Source organism: Gracilinanus agilis, chromosome 1 (assembly GCF_016433145.1).
Source record: "Gracilinanus agilis isolate LMUSP501 chromosome 1, AgileGrace, whole genome shotgun sequence".
Taxonomy (NCBI): Eukaryota; Metazoa; Chordata; class Mammalia; order Didelphimorphia; family Didelphidae; genus Gracilinanus; species Gracilinanus agilis.
Genome location: NC_058130.1, coordinates 492,330,025 through 492,346,742, shown reverse-complemented (window position 1 = coordinate 492,346,742; position 16,718 = coordinate 492,330,025).

Sequence of the window (16,718 nt, the reverse complement as noted above, 5' to 3'; positions counted from 1 at the left end):
ACTTTACAAGTATCATGTCATTTGAACCTCACTACTGCCCTTTGAATTAGATGTTGTTTAGTTATTCAGTCATATCTGACTCTTAGTGACCCTGTGGACCATAGAACATCAGTACTGTCTACTGAATTTTCTTGGCAAAGATGCTGGAGTGGTTTGTCATTTCCTTATTCTAATAGATTAAGGCATACAGAGATTAAATGACTTGCCCAGGGTGAGATACCAAGTAAGCATCTGAGGTCTGATTTGAACTCAGGTCTTCCTGTCTCCTTGCCCAGGGCTCTATCCACTGAGAACCTAGCTGCCCACTTAGGTACTAAAAGTATTTTCATTTCCACTTTTTTTGGGGGGGTTGGGGGTGAGGTAACTAGATGGCATAGTACATAGTGTTAGGTCAGGAAAAACTGAGTTTAAATCCAGACTCAGACACTTACTGATAATGTAACATTGGGCAACTCTTTTAAGCCTATGTTTAATACCACAATTTCCTTATCTGTAAAATGGGAGTAATAATAGCATCTACCTCTTAGAGCTGCCATGGGGATCACATGAAATGATAGTTGTAAAGTTTTTATCTTGGTGCCTGGCACAAAGTAAACACTACACACACACACACACACACACACACACACACACACACACACACAGTCTATCATTTTCATTACTTTATAGATCTCAGGCCAAGACTATGAGAAGCTCAGTCACTGGTCCAGAATCAAACAGGTAGTGATTTTCAGAGGCAAGACTGAAACACAGGACCTCTCCACTCTAAGTCTTGCAGTCTACCTACCTATAAATATTGACTATACTATTGCTAATATGACTAATCACTGATATTAAAGAAATTGTTAAAATTATTGATATGAACTGGAAAAAATGCACTCATATTTTCACAAGGTTTTGTGATGTTCACAATGCATGAAATTCTGATTAAACACTGACATGTGGAATATATGGTGTATTCTAAGTCCAAAGCCAAAAATAAAGCCCCACCTTTAAGGAACTTATATTTTTTTCTGAAAAAATCAACTATCTAAAATGAGAAATAAAGGCAGGATAATTGAGAGAACATTTGCAGATAAGGGGATCAAAAATGCCTTCTTTTTAGGGGGTAACTAAGTTAGCGGAAGCTAGAAGAAAGTTAAGAATTTCAACAAGTTGGGGGCAGCTGGGTAGCTCAGTGGATTGAGATCCAGGCCTAGAGACGGGAGATCCTGGGTTCAAATCCGGCCTCAGACACTTCCCAGCTGTGTGACCCTGGGCAAGTCACTTGACCCCTTACCACTCTTCCACCTATAAGTCAATACACAGAAGTTAAGGGTTTAAAAAAAAAAAGAATTTCAACAAGTGGAGGCGAGAGGGGAGTTTGTTATTTGCATTTTATTTTTTTCATTAATGTTAAAAATTGAGCTCCCTCAAGGAAGGGACTGTTTTTCGACTCCCTTTGTATCCTTCTCCCTAAGTATAGTCATTTTATGTGTTATTTTTAACACACACAAATTCAGGTACACAGGTAATTGACAATAAAAAATATTTTTTAACCTAAATTTATTTTTTAACCTAAATTTTTATTTTTAATCTAAAAATAGGTTAAATTTTTGAAAAAAATTATGTGTTAAATCTACGCCCTTTCCCCAAGAGACAAAGTCTTGCAGCAGTTCACTCAATCATGCTTATTCTCACTTTGAGAAGCATTAGTGTGAGTCATTACACTGTTTTGTGCCAAACATTAGTTTCCACATCAGTCTTTGTCTGTAGTTCTCCCTTGAAACAAGCTATATCTTCATCAGAGCAGTGCTTCTTTTTGTTTCATTAATGTTATTTAGTTATTAATAATGGCCCCAAACTACAAGAATAGTGATGCTGGAAGTCCTTACAAACCTAAGAAAAAGTCATAAAGTGTCTAGGCATGTTTATATAAGAAATACTTATTAAATAATGGGTTCACTAATGTGTGATTTTCAACTTGGGCAAAGGGTCTTGGAATATTTTAGTTGTGTAAAATAAAGTCTTTCTATATTTAGCACATGGTAAAGCTTAGATTCTTTTTAAAATTTAAATATTTATTTTACATGTCTGTACAATTTTTAATAATAAATTTCTGATGTTTTGCAATCCATGTTATCTTCCTCTCTCCTTCCCGTTGCTCCCTGCTCCCCAAGATGGTGGGTTATATGATATAGGTTATAAATGTATTATCATATAATATATATTCCATGTTCATCATGTTGTAAAGGAAGGTACATATTGCTTACTCTAGAGAAAAATTGCTGAAGGAAATAAAGTGAAGAATGGTAAAATTCCTTCTGTGATGGTAGTTAGCCTTTCATGCCAATTGGAGTTGTCCTGGCTCTTTGCATTGTTGATAATAGTTAATTCATTCACAGCTGACCATCATATATTTGTTGTTACAAATTATAACATTTTCCAGGTTCTGCTTACTTCATTTTGTATCACTTGATCTGGCTTTTTGGATCATCTAGTTCATCATTTCTCATGGCACAATAGTATTCCATTAATCATATACCATTACTTATTTAGGGCTTAAATGCTTATTAATGTGACTTCTTGATTTTCTAGGCACAGGAATAAATGCCATTTCATTGCTATTAGAACACAATAGTTCTAAATTATATGCTTGTTTCTTTCTTCTAAATCTATTATAGACAAATGTTTTAATTGGTATGGGCACTTTCACCACTGATGAAGATTTCAACTCCTCCTCCTACTAGTACCTTTGTGGATATACTACTACTACCTTTGTAGCTTTGAACATTCCAAAAGGAACTCTACTCCAGGCACTGTGGATGATGCATTGCTCCCCATTTATCTTTAATTTGGGAAGAATAGGAATATTTGGGAATAAGGATTATGTCTGGTACGCTGACTTCTCCCATCAGAAACCTAGTAAGAAATGAGCTCCAGGAAGTGTCTGGTCAGTGCTAAGTTTCATGGATCCAATGCAGTTTTAGGATAATCCTGAATGTAACTGGTGACATTTAGCTTACATTGACTCTGCAGAACTGTTCATTTCACTTTTTGAAAGAAGTTGAGTTGAAGCTTCAGGTTGTTCCCCACAGTCTTAACAAAGCTAGTATATCAATCTGGGACTCTAACCAAACTAACAGGCACTGTCCCAATCTAGTGTATTAATCAAAGAGTACATTCAGAATTTCAAATTGCTTTCCAAGTAGAAAAATCCCCAATCATGCAATAACAACTGGAACTACAGTTTTCCCTGTGGGAGGATCATGGGCATGCCATCTTGGTATTGTGTAGCTGTCCAGGCACCTGCTTTATATCCAATTATTTTTTATTCACCTTGGCCTTGTTGAGCCATGTTTTGTTACTTTCTTGTTACATTACAGTAGGAGGTTAAAAGGTAATCTTAGAGTATATGAAATAGATCTGTCCTGAACTGAGAGAAGTCCATCAAACATACTAACACTTAGACCTGAACATATTCTACACCTTAATGCTTGACCCTCCTGGAAATGGAGAATGGATAAGAGAAAAATGAATGAATTAAAAGAACCTATCAAACATTTACTAGTTGCCAAACACTGTTCTAAGCATTAAGGATACAAATACAAAGGTAAGACAGGACCTGCCCAAAATAAGCATATATTTTAATTGGAGAGATAGCACATATAATCAAGTGGTGTCCATAAAGTGAGTTATGGCATGGGAAATCACAAAGATTCTAAGGATTACAATAGTATAGTTCATCACTACACCCTTTCCAAAGTCAATGGTAGTGTTGATATTTATACAATTCTTAGAGAAAAAGAATGAAAGCATTGAGTATGGGAAGGGTACACATACAGAACCAAAGATGAAAATGATTAAGGTGAAACTAAGCATGTATGTTGTGAGGAAGCACAGAGTACAGTAGCTTAGCTTGTCTCATTCATGACCTCTGAGGGTCTGATTAAAGGGTTGATCAGCAGAAGCAAGAGGAATAGGATGGAAAGAATAGACTGTAATCCAAATGGACAGAAATCCCAATATGTGTAGGGTATTGATGACTCTTTAAAAAAAACTTGTCCTTCTTTGGAACTGTGTACAAAACTTTTGCAGTAATGAAGTTGTTAGCTGAAGTTGTCATTATGATTATTTAATATTTAAAGCTTGCCAGCATAGTATAGATCAAGAACAGTCTAATCTATTTCCTTGGAAATGTCATTGGTATTCCTTTCATTATAACAATCTCCTCTTACCAAAGGGCTGGACTGTTTTTTTATCTCCCTCTTTTTCTCTGGGAAATTAAATTCTCATCCATCTCTACGAATATGGGAAGAGGACAAAATGATCTATTCTATTATTTACCAGTTGCCTACTTTGTTTTGGGCACTGTGCTACTGTATATTGTGATATGTTGCATGAAACAAAATCTCCAAAATCTAGTAGAAGGAGTGATGTACAGGCAACTATGCAGAAAACAGTATATTATTTTAAGAGTGCACCTTGAGTTGTACAGACTATGTGGGAAATGGCAGAGGTGAAGAAATGAGGATATATGATTCCAAAGAGAACAGAATTGTGGCTTATCTCCTAACTAGGGAAGTAAAAAAGGGAGAGAGGAAGATATGCCATTTGAGCTGTACCTAAAGGATTTTCATAGCTAAAGATAATGTAATGAGGGTTTATGACTGAATCTGTAATGGAGGTTGGTAAAGCTGTAAAGCAGTCAGGAAATTAATATGGATTAGTCACAAGCTGTAGACTGGAGGTACTGGATGTAGGAATGAAAAGTATCCAGTGCCTAAGTCAGCCAAGGGATTGATGTAATTTTTCTTGGTAAGGACTAAACCCCTTTAAGATGATCTCCTTTCAGCCTCTGACCTGGCTGAGGAAGTAACTCCTATTGATTGGTAGTGAGATAAGACAGGAAGAAATGTATCGTGCTTCCTGTCTAACAGTAATGGAGTTACTCTGTCTCTCTCTTAGAATCCTGAACAGTTATCACTATTTAGATCTAAGATGAAGGTAGGACACACTAGTTTATAAATTAAACTAAGGATTTATTGAATAGATTGGTTTGGGAAAAAGGATTGGAGAGTGGGTTAGGAAACTATGAAACTAGTCTATTACTGCCTTCTAGATTTAAGTTCAGGATGCTGATAAACTCCTTCCTATGATCTTCAGCTGTCTCAAGGGACCAGCCCTGGGACAGAAATAAAATGATCTCTTGATGGTAAATATAAAACAGTCTCTTGATAGGGAATAATTGGTATATCAGATTGATGTTCCTATTTGGTCAGCAATAATCTTTAAACCTGCCTGGCCTAGGAAAACTAAATCCCATGTTCTACCTTCCTTGACCACCCAGATCCCATCCCAAGGGGTAGAAGTGAAGGTGAGAAGAGAAGTAGGGAAAGAACACAATCTTGGGTCTCCAGGCCTTTATATATCCTAGGTCCAACTGCCAGTTGGTACTTGCCCTATGGCTCATGCCACAGTCAACATTCCAACCAGGACAACTGACAGGTTGCCCTAAGAAAATATGGCAGTATTATTTCTATATTACAATAGTAATGGGAGACATCCTAGTCAAAAGGTTGGCATGAACAAAGACAAGGAGGTAGGTGCAATGCGAATTCAAAGTCTGGTGAATGTTCCATATTTTGAAGAAGATAGAGCTCATTTTGGGACATATTGGGACATAAGACTGGACAGGTAACTTTGGGCTAGATTGTAAAAAAGCCTGGTTTGACTATTACCTTCAGGATCAAGTACAAAAATCCTTTGTTTGGCATTTAAAACCTATTACGCATTGAGAAAATAGTTAAGGAATAAGCAATCCTATAATCAATCAATAAAAATTTATTAAGAATATATTAGGTGTTGGGAATTGTATTAAGCACTGAGGATACAAAAAAGGCAAAAGACAACGTTTGCCTTAAGGAGCTCCTAATCTAGTAGAGTTAGCATGATTATCCTTTACCTAGAACAGATAAAGGATCAGTAATTTTCTTGGTTGATAGAAATCCCTAAGTGAGTACTTCCTTGCCATTTATGACTTATACGTCAGAGGCAGAATTTGAACCCAAGTGTTACTGATCACAGAAGTATAAACTTGAAGGAACGTCAAGTGTCTAGTCTTTACAGTCTCACTTCTTCCTCCCTATTCAATCTTCTTATGTTTTATTCTCCTCCATATACTCTGTTTTGTAGCCACATTAATTTTCTTACTGTTTCTTCAACAGAACACTCAACTTTCAACTATGTCCCTTCTCACTGACTATACCCCATGTCTGGGATGCCATCCCTCCTCACATCTACTCACTGATTTCCTTGGTTTTCTTCAAGACTCAGTTCAAATCTTACCTTCTGCAGGACTTTTCCAATCTTCCAAATCCCTACCCCATGCTAGTGTGTGAGGAAAGTTCTCCCCTTCTCCCCTTCTGGGTAACACAGTTGGCATGGGTCTGTGTGAGTCTATGTAAGTTTTCATCACCAATGCCAAGTGTGGGTCACGGGATGGTGACCTAGACTCCTGATCTGGAAATGATTCTGAAATTGATCTGGGTATAAAGGGAAGGAATAAAAGAGGGGATCCATGAAGAGAGGGCTTTCTCTATCTCAGGTGATATCACTGTGGGGAGCTGCTGTGGTGGCCCGCCTACGTGGCTAGTGAGAATAGGCTTTTTCTCTCTATCTCTATCCAAGTAACGAATAAACTTTATGAAAAATAAGACCTGGAGTCCTAATTTAACTCTTATACTAGCGGCTTCCTTTTGAAACTACCTTCCATCTACTCTGCATAGATCTTATATGCACCTATATATATTTTTGGTTTGCATGCCATCTTCCCATGAGAGGGTAAACTCTTTAGAAGCAGTGTATCTTTTTTTTTTGTATCTCTAGTATGTGCAAAGTACCTGGTACATGGTAAGTCAAAAATTTATTGACTGACTTATTGTCACGTTAAGAAGTTTGACTTTACTTTCGGGGATGGATAGTGGAGTAGGACATAATCAAAGCTTTAGGAAGATTAATCTGGAAATGGTGTGTAGGATGGATCAGAGGAGTGAAATTCTGTGGGCAATGAGACCAATTAGGAGATTCTTGCAAGAGACTAGTGTAAGAACCTGTATTCAGGATTGGCAGTGAGAATGGAGAAAAAAGGATCAATATAAGAAATATATGCATACATTCATTTACACACAAGTATTTTTCTATATTTGTGTATATATATCCATACTGCCCTCTGCACTGCTTGAACAATAAATTTTGTTCCAAAGTAGTAGACCAAGAATGTTTTCATTTCTAAGAAGAATACTAGAAACATACTTTCTGAAAGCTAAGGCTAAGGACTCAGTGAATTGAGAGTGGAAGCCAGTTCACGCAAGTATAGTCATCTATAATCTCTATTCCTAATGAATGGCAGGCAGTTGCAACATAAGCATCCTTCTTTAGTACTATAATGGCACACAGGTCAGTTTCTAGTGGAAAAAAATTGTCTTCACCATGAAGAAAAAAATATGAATGTTCCAACGAGGACACCAGTGGTGGTAAAACTAGTTAACAGAGTGGTTATATCTGGCCCCTCAAGGGTGATTTCTCAAAGGCTACTACTCATAGATCAAACTCACTGGTCCACTTTCTTTTGGGGCAGCATCTGTCATCGTTACCTTTGGCAGTGAGATGTGCAGCTGGAATATGGACCCATGGGCCAATGGAGTAGATCAGAAAAGGTCCAATGAGGCTTATCTCATCAGAGTAACTGAAGAGAGTTAATGACCTCATCCTTAGCTTGGAAGTTTGACAGTGCTTTAGTAGATAAATATTGGTTCTGGATTTGTTTGTAGAATCCCACATCAACAAAAAAAGCACTAGGACCGCCTGAGCATTTTGGCTGTCAGAGTATATCTATATACAGACATATAGCAAGTGTAGAAAGAGGCTTGGAATGAGTGCGTAGAAGGAAATATTGGGACAAGTGAGGAAGATTAGGTTGGTCTTTGAATCAGAAGATTTGTCATTTGTCCAAAGGCATCATTTAACATTGGTGATGTAGTTTGGCCAATTCACTCAGAGCTAAACATATCCCTCATATGGCTCTGACTTTCTAGCCTTGGCAACCTAAGTATAACTGAACTCACACTCTCCAGAATTTAAAAATAAAGCTAATGTGCACAGTTTGAGTTACTCCAATACAATTCTACTCAGTTGCCATTAGAGGATTAAGTAAGTTTAGAATACTTAATATTTTAGTGGGTCTATGATTTCATCAAGATAGGTAGTCCCTCCAAGGGTGAAGATTATTATCTATATATACTTTCCCATCTCTTTAAAAGAAACAAACACATACTTCTGACAAATTTTAGGGCAGAGGTGCGCATAGGGGAATTGAAAGAAAAATAGGTTGGAAAATATGCTGTAGGAGAAAGAATTCAGGAAACAAACTTTTTACACTCTACAGAAGCCCACTTCCTTGGTATTAGACATACTTTCTTAAGGAAGACACTAATGTTGGAAGAACTATTTAATACTAAAAATGATGTAAAATGATGATAAATGGCATCATGACATAGTAGATAGAAAACTATCCATGAAGCCAGGAGAACCTGGGTTCAAGTATAACCTTTGATACATCCTTATTGAATTTCAGCCTGTTATATTCAGTCTCTAGTTTGCAAAATGTTTTGGGATCTTAACACCACTATCCAATATGTTAGCTATCTGTAACTCATTCTTTGAGTTATTCAGACACTTATTTGAAACAATATATGGAATCATAAATTCATAAAATTGAACTCAACCTTTACTCAATTTAGGCATTTATGACATTACTGATAAGACATGATCTAGCCTTTGCAAACGATGCAATCTTGGGCTTTCTGGGCACCAACTCTTCTATTTGAAAAATGTACAAAAGAGCCTTGTCTTTGGCTTTAGGACTATCACCTTTTAGTATTTTCTGAAGTTTCCTTGATTGCTGAACTCCAACTCAAGGTAAAGCCCTTCCATCCTATGGATCTTTGAATTAATAGACCTTCTTGCATTCAAAATTCTGAAAATTTCCATCCTGAATTACTAGCTATCTCCATTTTTATCATTTGCTCCTTTATCTTGGTGCCCATTTTTTTATTACCTTCTTTTTCTCCTTATCTCTGTCTGCTGTACACTCCAGATCAATCAATCAATCAACAAGCATTTTAAAACACACACACACACACACACACACACACACACACACACACACATATATGCAAGGTACAACCTGAAATTGTCCCTGCACTTAAGGAGCTTTTCTTTATTAGAAGACAGAGAACATGTGCACATAAAATTAAATATAAGTATGCACAATACAAATAAAATAAATAGAAGATATTTTTTGAGTGAGAACCATTAATAATGGTTATTAAGATGGACCTTATAGAGAAGGCCAAGTTGAACTGAACTGAACTTGGAAGTAAACTGTAAGAGTGGATTTTGTTTTGGGAACATGTGTATCCTTTTTCTTGTGATTATTCTCAGTGCACTTTCCCAAAGGCATATGCATCAAATCATACAAAAGCTTGGTTGATAAATCTCAGGCATTGTACTAGGACAATGATGGGCAAACTACAGTCAATGGGCCAGATGCAGCCCCCTGAAATGTTCTATTCGGCCATGTGACATTATTCCTAATCTGTCGAATACAATGAATAGGATACAATACAATAAAACTTCAAAAGAGTTGTTTTAGAAACAGACTGACAGATGAACATTTCCTTTCCTTTGGCCCCCTCTTTAAAAAGTTTGCCCATCACTGTATTAGGAGGATTCTTTGGATCTCTACCCTTGTCTCCTTGTCCAAATACCATTATTGTACTTCATGGATTTCTTTCCAGTCACATGTTACATAAATATAAATATAAATATAAAAATGTATATGTATATATATACATATATATATATACTGATTCTTCTATCAGATTCATTTCTCTTAAGTTAAGTACATATTTCTATTGTCATATTTCTGTCTTTAGTCCCATCCTGAAAATCTTGATGACAACATATAAAATGTATTTAGCTTATATTTCTGAATTCTCAGTTAATTCTATTACTTAAAAACTCCATATTTTGGAATATAGAAGCCATGAGTGTTATTTTCTGGTTCCTGTTCCTATATAGATTTCCATTTTATATCATTAGTGGTTTTGTAATTTCGATCTTTCTTTAGCACCTTGGTATTATTTGTAGGATTTGGTTCTATATAAAAATTGTTTCCTCCTCTCACTTTCGGTTAGAATTTCTACAGAGCAGATCAGAAAAATCTCTTGGCAAATATTCTTTACAGCCTTTATGAGACATGCAGCATTTTTTTTAGCAACAACCTTAAATCCTAGGTGTTAAAGATTAATCCTATTTTTCATTCTTCAACATCTCCTAAATGTTTATTTCCCATTCTTTATCTTTAAAAAGAAATCATTGAATTAGAAAAAATCTTGAATTTGAAACAAAGGTCTGTAATCACTAGACATAATTTTTCACTTTCAAAATATGTTAGCTATGGCAATGTTCCATATATTGCCTTTGAAATCATTGCTATTTGATGAATTATTGTTATTATTGAAAGTCTAGGAATGTTAGTCCTTGTGAAGGATAGCAAATTTTCATTTCACTTTTTTATTAATTCCCTTAATATTCTTGTTCTTTTGAATTTTCCAGATGGATTTTGTGATTATTTTTTATAGTTCAATAATACAAATTATTTATATATATATGTATATGAACAGATGTAAAATATGTTATCCATATCTGTATTTTACATATTGCCTTGGAAACCTCTGACAACTTCTGAATGAATATTTATTTCCCATTTTTTCTCTTCTAAATACTTAACCTTCAGTAAAAAGATAGGAAATCACTCCCAGACTCTTAAGGTTGTGTAGTTTTCTATCCTGGATTTTGTAGTCTCTATAGATAAGTAGGTGGTGCAGTGGACAGAGTTCTGAGATTGGAGTAAAGAAGCTGTGAGTTAGAACTGGTCTTAGGTATTTACTACCTGTGTGCAATTCTGGGCAAATCACTTCATCTCCTTGTTTGCATCAACTATAAAATGAGTACAATAATAGCATCATTATGGCAGGGTTATTGTAAGGATAAAATGGGATAATATTTGTAAAAAAAACATTTACCATAGCGCTTGGTACATAATAGCAGCTATATGAATGCTTATTCCCTCACCTCATCTTTCCCCTTTGGAGTACTTTTGGTGATGTTTCTTGTTTGGTTATGTTACATCTGCAAAAAGCATTTATATTCTTTTCTAAACTCTACCAGTTCCCTCCATCAAAAATATACCTCTTATTTTTGGGGTCAGTAATAGTCACTGGTTTTCTTAAACTTACTTGTGTCTATGAGTTCTCATCACTTAATAGGCCATTGGATAGTACTTATTTTTTTTTAAAGTTTAGATCTACCTTTATGAGAAAAGTCTTTTGTTTGTTGTATAATTTTAATGGTCTGAGTGTAGGTAAGTACAGAAAGATCAAATAATGAGTTTGCAAATGAGAGCAAAAACAAGCCACACTTTTGTAACATTCTGCTTTCATCTAATGATATAAAAAGCAATGGTGGTTTCTATTGGAATTCCAAATCAAATATCATGTGAGTTCTGAAATGATCTGTCTTAATAAATCTGTTTTAATCTTAAAATTCACCTTTAATCAGCTGGCAGAAATTTTTAAACAAATTCTAATTCAAGTTTAATCACTTCCTGTCTTGACTACTGCAATTTCCTTTCTAGGTCCCAAGATAGTTCAGATACTAAAACCAGAATGCATATTTTCAAAGAATTAGGATCAAATTGTCCACAATTTATATTTCCTACCTTTTTTCCAGTTTTATTCTGTTCTCCAGGTTCTCAGAATTCTCTATGGATTTACTCCACCCTCTGTTTATGACCTCAAGAACCTGCCACCCCATTTAATAACGTGCTTTCATTCTATATTTGCTATTCCTCTAATCCTATCCTTTCTATTTGCTTCCCACGACTCTCGACTATAGGGGTCACTTTGTCATAGTCATTGCACCATCTGACTTGGAACTTGGTCTCTTTAGTCTGAGTCACTGAGTTATCCCTTTTTTCACATGATGTTGAAAAGAGCTTCTCTGGCAAGATTAGTTGAAAGTAAAAGTGTGTCACCATCTGAGTTAAAAGGTCACTTACTCCCTGGGGGTTTGACGTTTTTCAAAATCTATGTACTAGTTGTGTTAAATTTTGGGATAGGAGTGAGAATTGATAAAATTCAGAAAGAATAATTTATTATCTCAGCTTTCTTTAGTAAATGTTCTTCATTTTTGCTAATTCCTGATAATTTCTGAGTATTCCAAATCATTTTGTAAAAAATAAACTTTCATTTTGATGCGTGTATAATACACAATTTGATGATCATACCTTTCTTAGTTGGATTAGAAATTATTTTGAATATGGAACAAATATCCATAATTACTATAATTTTCCACTTTCAAAATGCCGTCTGTGTCTATGTTCCATATGTTTCCTTGACATTATTTTTATCATTAATCCTGAAAGTTTAGGAAGTTGAATCCTTGTGAAGGACAAAACAAACAAATATTAGACATTTATGGTACAAAATGTCACTGTCAATGACCTCTTGTCACCCTGTTCTCAGTGATGTTTGGCAAGTATGTAGATTGTTCCATTCAACTGGGCACAATTCATAAGAAGAAAACCAAGAAATTTTAACATTTAAAATATTTTTGGTATAAAGTATCTCATCTTTATAGGCTCGAGAGGAAATGTGCCATGATGAATTTATCTGTAACAACCTCAGGTAAGTTCCTTCAAAAGAAATAGAAGTTGTCTTCCAGAGGGGCTTTTAGAATTTGACAGATAGCTTCTGACTAAATATGCCATATCCCTTATCTTATTTTTCAACATTGTTTTTATTTTTTATATTTAATTTAAGCTTTATTTTCTTAATTACATGTAAATAATTTTAAAAACCATTTTCTTTTTTGAAAAATTGAGTTCCAAATTCTCTCCCTCCTGGCCATCTTCCCAAATTGAGAAGGCAAATGATTTAATATAGATTATACATGTCCAGGCAAGAAAACCTTTTGATTTTAGCCATGTTGTTAAAGAAAATATAAACCAACCCTGCTTCTGCCCACCAGATTGATGAAGAAAGAATGATTCAGTCTTGCATTCAGATGCCATCAGTTTCATCTCTGGAGATGAATATAAATTTTTTCATCATGAGTCCTTTAAAATTGTCTTGGATCAATGTCTTGATTGGAGCAGCCAAGTCTCTTACAGTTGATCATCATTACAGCAGTGCTGTCACAATGGGCTCTCAGTTCTTCTCACTACATTTTGCATCAGTTTGTATAAGTCTTGACATGTTTTTCTGAAACCACTCCCTGATGCCATTTTTTATAATATTGGAGTACTATATCATAACCATATGCCACAATTTGTTCATTCATTCCCCGATTGATGGCCATGCCTTTTATTTCCAAATCTTTGCCACTTCAAAAAGAGTTGCTATAAATATTTTTGTACACATAGATCTTTTTCTTTTGTTTCTTTGGAATACAGTGTTAGTGGTGGTTTGCTGGGTCAAAGCATATGCACAGTTTTACAGCTCTTTTGGCATAGATGCAGACTGTTCTCCAGAATGGCTAGATTAGTTCACAACTGTACCAACAGTTCATTAGCATCCCAATTGTTCCACATCTCTTCCAATACTTGTCATTTCTCCTTTTAGTCATATTAGCCAATCTGATAGGTATGAGCACCACTGAGTTTTTTTAAAATTATATTTCTCTAATAGTAATTTATTTTTTATTTTTAATATTAATTAATTTATATTTTAGTGTTTTCCCAAGGTTACATGATTCACATTCTCTCTCTCTCCTCTTCCCTCCTCACTCCCAGAGTTGACAAGCAATTCTACTGGGTTTACATGTATTATCACTCAATACCTATTTCCATATTATTCATTTTTAATAGAGAAATGTTTTTAAAAACAAAACCCCAAATCTTCTACCTATATAAGCAAATGATAAATCATAATTATTTCTTCTGTGTTTTTACTCTCACAGTTGTTTCTCTCAATGTGGATAGCATTTTTTCTCATAAGTCCTTTGGGATTGTCCAGGATCATTGCATTGCTGTTTAATAGTAATTTAGAGCATTTTTTTTCATTACTATACTGTAGATGACTTTGATTTTTTTCATCTGAAAGATTCCTCTTTATATTTTTTTATCATTTACTAACTTGGGAATGACTTGTAGTCTTATGAATTTGATTCAGTTCCCTGTGCACTTATCTATCTATCTATCTATCTATCTATCTATCTATCTATCTATCTATCTATCTATCTATCTATCTGTTTGTTTATTTTAAACCCTTACCTTCCATCTTGAAGTCAATACTGTGTATTGGCTCCAAGGCAGAAGAGTAGTAAAGGCTAGGCAATGGCGGTTAAGTGACTTGCTCAGGGTCACACAGCTGGGAAGTGTCTGAGGCCAGATTTGAACCTAGGAACTCCCGTCTCTAGACCTGGCTTTCAATCCACTGAGCTACCCAGCTGCAACCTCCCTGTGTATTTAAATGAGGTCTTCATCAGAGAAATTTGCTATGACATCCCTCCCCCGATAGTTTTCTGTTTTCCTTCTCATGTGGGCTGCATTGGTTTTGTTTGTGCAAAACCTTTTTAATTTGATATAATCAAAATAATCCATTTTATATTCTTTAATTCTGTCTCTATCTTATTTGGTCATAAATTCTTCTCTTATTCGTAAATATGACAGGGTAAGCATTCCATGATCCCTTAATTTATTTATGATATCATCATAGATGTCTAACCCATGTATTCATTTTGACCTTATTTTAATATACAGTGTGAGATTAATACTTCTTGACTGCTTTCCAGTTTCCTTAGTAATTTTTGTCATATACTGATCTCTTTCCCCCAAATTTTGGATTTTTGGATTTGTCAACTGTAAAAAGTGAAAATTGGGAAATGTATAAAACTACATTTCCCGTGATCCAACATGGTCCAACTGATTTCCGTTTCCGACGTCTTGACGCAGGGGAGAGCTTAAATCTCGTGGGTTAGGAGGGAGTGGTCTCTTTTGGAGTAGGCGCTTGGCTAGGAGGCAGTAAATGGAGGCGGCAGTTTTGAATGCTTACAAGCGCGTGGTCAAATGATTTTATCTATCAGCATGGCTTTAATTAAAATACTAATTTATATATTTATACCAGCCTTTATCATTTTTCATATTAACACAACCACTAGATCACAATGGTCATTTACTATTATGTACTATACTTAATCTATTCCACTGACCCACTACTTTATGTCTTAGCCAGTACCTGATTGCTTTCATGATTACTACTTTGTAATAGTTTGAGATGATACTGCATAGCTACCTTCCTTCATTTTTTCAATTGATTCCCTTGATGTTCTAGCCCCTTTATTTTTCTAGATAAATTTGTTATTTTTACTAGCTCTACAAAATTTACTTTTAGTAATTTGATTGGTATGATACTAAATAAGCAAATTAATTTAGGTAGATCATTGTATAATATTTCTGTTACTGTGTACATTGTTCTCCTGGTTCTTTTAACTTCACTTTGCATCAGTTCATATACGTCTTTCCAGATTTTTCTGAGCTCATCTTGTTCACCATTCTTTATGGTAAAATAGCAAAATAGTATTCCATTACAACCATCCCACAATTAATTCATCCATTCCCTAAGTGTTGAACACCCTTGCTTGCTCCACCCCCTGTTTCCAATTCTTTGCTAATATAAAAAGAGCTGCTAAAATATTAATCTCGTGCCTAAGGCAATCATAGGACAATTAGATTTATAAGTGGACGCCCATGGGATTTGTGCACAGATTTAAGTGTGTCTGTTAATTTGAATGAAGCAAATCACATCATTATTTTCACTAGACACTAACTAAAATTTAACATTTTCCTTAATTATTAAAAAGTATCATTCTGAGATGGGGTCCAAAGGCTCCACTAAACTTCCAGAGGGTTTTGGGCTACAATATGGTCAAGACCTCTTGTACTACCCAGAACAACTTAATAGATGATTGTTCAACTGAAAGAGCTTGTATTTTTTCTTTTAAAAGTGCATTATTTAAAAAATAACAAAGTTTATTATTTAGATTAAGTGTGCATTTCCCACAAAACTAGGCTTACCTAACATATCTTTCCCCTTTGAAACCCAGGCATATCACAGAAGCATTCCTACTTTAACTCTTTTGCTTCTTTTCTCTCTATTGAAAATGCTATTTGATTCTGGTCTACCTGAAGCAAATTCTCCTATCTTTTCCTCTTCCTGTGAATATTACAATAACTTTTTTTTCCTTTGTAAACACCAACAGAATGGGATACTTTGAACTGTGGGAAGCAGCAGTGGTAGAAAACCCACAGGAAGGAGTTGTTATTCAATCCTCCTCCCTTTATCTCTTTACTTTAAATGACCACCTCTTTTAGTGTGTGTCAGTTGATAGTTGCCTGGAAAAATCTAAATTCCAGAGAACACCTGGTTTGCTTTTATTTCTTACTGCTCCAGAACATGTAGAAGGTCAGTCTGACATGATGACCACAGATGTGACTGTGGCCATGATAAAGAGACCAATGGGACATAAGGCTGGATGTTATTCCCTCTGAAATTCAGCAAAGATATTCTATACTAATTTTATTCAAAGTAGTGTTGGGATCAATCAGAAAAGAA